This window comes from Mastigoproctus giganteus, chromosome 4 (assembly GCF_048544385.1).
Source record: "Mastigoproctus giganteus isolate SK-2022 chromosome 4, ASM4854438v1, whole genome shotgun sequence".
Classification (NCBI taxonomy): domain Eukaryota; kingdom Metazoa; phylum Arthropoda; class Arachnida; order Uropygi; family Thelyphonidae; genus Mastigoproctus; species Mastigoproctus giganteus.
Genome location: NC_143578.1, coordinates 4,642,678 through 4,648,942, shown reverse-complemented (window position 1 = coordinate 4,648,942; position 6,265 = coordinate 4,642,678). Strand labels below are relative to the sequence as shown.

Here is a 6,265-nt window from a genome sequence, read left to right as displayed (position 1 = left end):
AAACCGATTACGATTATTACAGAAATTTGTGTTAATAATTCAATCTTGTTATTATTGATTAAATTATTTCTCGGTAAACAATTAATACTAGTTGCATTAATTTTATGTATTTAATCTCCGGGCGGCTTTTATTGGGTTTAAAAAAAAAAAAAGAGAAAAAAATGTTAATTTTTTCCGTTTAAACAAAATTGCCTTTTTTTTAAAATAAAAACCACTCAGAACGAGTTTCCTCCCTCCACCCCTCTAAAAGAGGAGTGGAACGGTCATCCATGGCAAAGCTCCACACTCAGGTGGGGAGCTGAGCCCTCGTCACGCTCAGGAGGAAACCCCACCACTCGTCATCGTGGTTGAGTTAGCTGCGAATTTCAGGGTCCGAACTCGCTAATCATACTACAGAAATGATCCTGTGAAGTATGATCTTAAGGAGTAGCTCTGTGGTTACAGTTAATTTACTAACCTTATGAAGACTTAATTATGGTTTTTCAGTGTCTTTCAAGCATTTTTCATCAAGTTTAAAAAATTTTCAAAGCCTTTTTAAAAATATAGATGATCATTTACATTAGCATAAAGATTTTATATAATCTTGAGACATTTTATATGGTGCGATAATTTTAAATTTATATAGTACAATATAAATTTTGCCTGTACAACGAGCTTATTGGGATGTATTGCACTACTTGCTATAATAAAATAATTTTTTTTCTCTAAATATTTCTATCTCAAGATTTATTAGCAGTTAAGATTTATTTTTTTAAATTTTTTACAGCATATTTACAGTGGCAGTGAATCAACTCACAGATATTGAACAAATCTTGTAATTTTTAAGATTATTATTATTATTATTATTATTATTATTATTAGCCATATGGTGCAAGGGAACCTGAGGCTTTTGCTGCACCAGCCAAAAAAAAAAAAAAATTCTGAGTTACCCCTGGGAGAGAGAGAGAGAGGGGGGGGGGTCAGAAATAGAAGGGAATCACCAATAAAGAGAAGAATGATGATATCCAGCTCAGGACCCTGGGTGTGCCAAGCCCAGATTGTTTAAGATTGCGGCAGAAGTACTTCTGATAAGAGGGAAACGAATTTATGCGTTAATACCCTGGTCATATACCTAGTTTTGGAATGACTTTGCCAACTTCTATATTATGTTTTATATCTGTTACTGCACTGCTCACAAATAAATGTTTTACAGTAGTGCAATACCACCGCAACTCGTTATGAAAGCAGATTTTTGACAGAAAATTTTATTTTGCTGTGGTGGAAGACACGCTGCAGAGACACCCATTTGAACTTGTATATAGCTGATTTCATTGAACAATGCTGCCAATATTTGAATGTTATTTCTCGAAACATTTCCCATTCTTAAAATAAATGACAGATTAATTTTAGTCGATGTCAGAATAGTTTAGAAATGCAATAAGAAGAGACATTGTAAAGACAATGTTCATTTTGTTGTGAGCATAACGTCCAGTGCATTAAACTATACACATAAGGCTGAAAAATCAAACTCTGAAAGATTCAAAATCAAAGAATAACTTATGCTATCTGATTATTAAATTATTACGTTAGGAGGGATATCTTGTCCTTGCATATGTTCTGTGGGCAGTAGGATTTAAACAGTCAATAATTTTGACTGTTTTGACAGGAGCACCCTTCCTGTGGGCACAACAACACCAGTCCAGTGCTGGTGTTGCTGTGCCCACAGGAGGGGTGCTCCCTTGTTCTTCATTGATAACAAAGGTAGACAATGTGGCCGTCGGCTGTTGTAGCCCATTCGCGAGAAAGTGCGACTAGTGGTCCGTTGCGAAATTTTGTTCTGCGCACCAAGGTTGTATTCTGACGTGATGTGCGACGTTGTAGCCGGTCTCTTTGCTTGCACAATTCTAGCCATCCTCCTCTGATCTCTTTCATCAACAAGCGATTTGCTTCCACAGTAGTGCCGTTGAGAGGATGTTTTCTGTTCGTTGCACCATTCTCGATACACCCTTGAAACTGTGGTGCGTGAAAAGTTCAGGAGAACTGCCGTTTCAGAGACGCTTTGTCCAGCAACGTCTTGCACCTACTGCCATGCCACGTTCGAAGTCCGTTAGATCACTCCTTTCCCCCCTTCCTGCTACGGTTTGTACGCATAACTGATACTAGAGAGGTTGTTCCGCTGCATTTATATCCACTGCTGTGATCATGTGACGCAACGTTGTGGGACAAACCATTTGTGTGCACAGCAGGGGTTGTACCTAATAAAGTGGCACCCCAGTGTAAACTATTTCCCTAACGAGGGAGATAGTTTAAAAACTATAAACTATCAGGCCACTATAAGATAGTTTATAGTGGCAACATGCAAACAAAACAGTTATAAAAATGTTGTTCGATGTCAATTGCAATGTGAGTGTAAGAAACCCTAGATTTCAAAACTATTTTGTCTGTCTTGTGTCCATCTATTTGAAAGTACGTACAGTAGCGCAATGCTCCAGCAACCCGTTACAAAAGGCAAGTTTCAAATTCTACTAGAAACAGACGAAAGGTCAGGGTCGTCGTGAAAACAAGTTATAATTTCACTGAGACCAACTAGATTTAGCTATATTATGACTTTGAATTTCTCTCGTTTAGTACTATTTATTATTCAGTAAGCTTCGTGTAAACTGCTTTTGCAAATTACAGCTGTCTGGTCATACAACGCTTGCGTAAGCTGGAGACTAGTTTGACGTCACTTACGCGTAAACACCAAAGGATTATGTTTTAATCCTTTGGTGTTTACACGAAACTCATAATCCTTTGGTGTTAAATTTGCACCAAAGGATTATGTTGTAGTTCTTTGGTGCAAATATCCTTCTGGAATTGAGTGACACGAAGATTCTGAATTGAAAATTTTCGCGTACAGTATTTGAATTGAAGGATAAAAGCATCCTTCGATGATCAGGATCAAACATGTTCATGCACGTGACTTTATATTTGAATGAAAAAAGATCCTTCAGGAACAGGATCAGACAGCTTCGTGCTCTAGTCGTAACAGTAAGGCTGCACGTGACTTCAGCAAGATTCAGGAAGCCATTAATCATTTCCTGCTTGAACCAAGAAGGATCGCTTAATCATCTGCACACGAAAAATATCTATCGATAGGTCGTGAAATTATAAAAGGTGTATAAGTTAGATTAGATTTAGTTTCTCAGAAACTAAAAATTTTAGACTATTTTTATTAATTTTTCTTGAATATTATATTTACAAATATATTAATAAGAAAATTTTATTTTTAAGCATTTAATTAAGTACTACTATAGAGTGATTAGGAACCAGTCCGGAAAGCATTTTTCACGTGTTTGGAGCATTTGTTGAATTGTTTTTGTTTATATTAATTTGAATTAATCAATTTATTTTGTTCCACTATTTTTTTTTTACTCAATATTTTCGTCGTACAAAATAAAAAAAAATAAAATAAAAGTACCACTACGGGGAGTTTATCACTGCGGAAATAAAAATTGTATGGAATATAATGCGTTCTGAGTAATCTTTAGAAGGCATTATATTGAAAATCAAATGCCTTCTTATATCGAAAATATAATGCCTTCAATACAATGCTTTTAATACAATAACACCTATATATTTTCAATTTTTTTATGAAATTATGGGCTTACTTGGAAATTACAGAACTTCAGATACTGGAGTTCTGTACAATAATATAAATTACAATTTACAAAGAATTCGTGTTATTATCATTAGCCATATGGTGCAAGGAAACTTTTGTAACACCAGCCAAAAAATTTTTCTGAGTTACCCTGAGAGAGAGAGAGAGAGAGAGAGAGAGAGAGAGAGAGCGAGAGAGTGAGTAGTAGAAGGGAATCCTGAAGAAAGAGAAGAATGGTGATATCGAGCTCAGGACCCCTCCTCACCAGATGTAGCCCCTGGTGTTAGAAAATTCGGAAAAAATAGTGAAATATTATGAAATAAAACATCCTAATACATAAAACCCAGTAATTTAATATCCAAAAGAAATATCGCATCATATCTTCATAAAGAAATATAATAATAAACTTAATTATATTAATTAGTGTCATTTCTAATCAATGGGCTGTTTACATTTTACGCCAATCCATTTACACGTTTATTAAATGTGGAACGTCTTACAGATCAGATTATGGGTGAACAGCAAATACCAGCAAATGGAAACTGTAATCATTACTTTGCATATTACTTCGGTCACAACAACCAGCAAAATTTCAGAAGTTCTGTTCTTGAAACTCGTGCAGACTTCCGTCATTCGACAAAACAGAGTGGTCAGAGCAAAAGTGCCAATCAGGAAAATTATGAGGACATCATTTGGATTGGAGATATGGCAACACATTGCCAACATATAAAAGTGGTTCTAAGAGTGAAGTTGTTAACTATAGATCGATTAGTCTGACCTCAGTGGTAGGGAAAATCTTGGAGGCAATGAATAACAGTGCAATACTAGAAAGAAATGACATTCCGAAGGACACACAACATGCACAACATGGTTTTTTAAGGGACATTCATGTTTAACTGGATATAGGGAACAATTTCGACATTCGGGTTTTAGCAACGCATTTGACTAAGTCTCTCATAAGATTACTATATAAGCTGGAACATGTTGGGATTACTGGAAAGATTCTAAGATGGACTGCAGGGCAGAAGGCAGAGGGTTGTTATAATTAATGGATATTCTTCAGATTGGTGTAACGTCTGAAGTGAAAATCAGAAACAGCGCTGGTCTACGATCCTTGAAGTCCCCCAAGCATGGTGGACCAGTGTTGTTTCTCATATTCATAAATGACGTCGACGAAGGGATAAAGGGCGTGATGTCGAAATTTGTAAGCGTAAAGATTGGGAGAATCGTTAATGACCAGTGCCGATGAGCGCTCTTTCAGGATGATTTGAACAGGCTTCAAGAATGGTCAGAGAAGTGGCAGCTACGTTTTAATGGGAATAGCAACCATAAAATAAATTATACACTTGGAGTAGATTTAAAAATTGAAAACAGAGGAAGAAAGGGATCTGGGATTTATGATACTGCAGATATGAAGTTCTCTGAGCAGTGTAAACTGGTGGCCAGTAAAGCCCATGTCGATGATTTATACAATATCCTGTAGAGATAAGAAGGTCATAATCCCACTGTATAAGTCCCACTGTAAGACAACATTTGGAATACTACACTGGTGTGCAAAATTTAAGGACCAGTCAGGTTTTCACCTGTAGCTTCTCATAGGAGTGATCTGGATATGGGAAAAACATACCAAAGGACCCTCGTGGGGTACAGAAATGACGAAGGAAACAAAGCCGACATAACAACGGAAACCAAACGGTATAGAGGGACTTTATTCAAAAATGGCAACATAGCACTAGCTGCCATGATACAGACGCATCACTGCCAAAGATCGAAGAGTTGATCCTCAGTAGGAGATATAGCCACCCCTAATGTCGATGCAGGCTTTGCACCGCCTGTCCATACTTAGAACAATGTTGTTGATAAGTTTTTGCTGTAACATCGTCCATTCCTCTGTCAGCGCCATCTTCAGCTGGTGAACATTTTCTGGTGGGTGTGGACCTGCTGATAGGCGTCTCCCTACAGTGTCCCATATGTGTTCGCTGGGATTTAGATCAATGGAACGGGTAGGCCAATCCATACGAACAATGTCCTCACTTTCCAAAAGCATATGAACAGCTGCAGTGCGATGGAGTGTGGCGTTATCATCCATAAACACGAACTCGAGGCCAATGGCACCTGGGATCAGACGCACATGGGGAAGGATTACCTCAGTACGGTAGCATGCACTGGTTGCAATACCGCCTTCCAGTATCTGGAGTTGTGTACTTCCAACCAAGATAACGCCTCCCCAGATGAGAACACCTCGACACCCATATCGATCCCTTTCAGTGATGTGTGTGGGGTGATACCGTGTGCCAACCTCTCGCCAGATTAGCTGCTGAGCCTGAATCTACTCCAATCAGTAAAGAGTACCTTAAGTAAAGATTTTGTGGTTGTAACCTTTAGAAAATGTTGGTCCTTAAGTTTTGCACACCAGTGTATGCCCGAGTATATAGACCTCATCTGAAAAAAGATATTGAACTTCTTGAAAGGGTCTGAAGATGGGCAACTTGCATTGTGAGATCTGCAAATGGACGACCGTACGACGTAAGACTTCGATTATGTGGCTACAAAGCTTGGCAACCAGATATCTCAGAGGTGGCCTGATTGAGGTATATCAGGATAGTAAAATGAATTAGAGTAGATTGTAGGGAGTTTACTTTTAGC

At 37.8% G+C, this 6,265-nt stretch overlaps 1 non-coding gene across 1 annotated transcript; it reads right to left on the bottom strand.

Annotated features, from left to right (window-relative positions):
- Positions 1 to 210: 210 nt before the first annotated feature.
- On the bottom strand, positions 211 to 421 carry LOC150086350 (small nucleolar RNA U3). The gene has a single exon (XR_016546910.1). It is a non-coding gene; the product is annotated as a small nucleolar RNA U3 (small nucleolar RNA).
- Between the last annotated feature and the right edge of the window lie 5,844 nt (positions 422 to 6,265).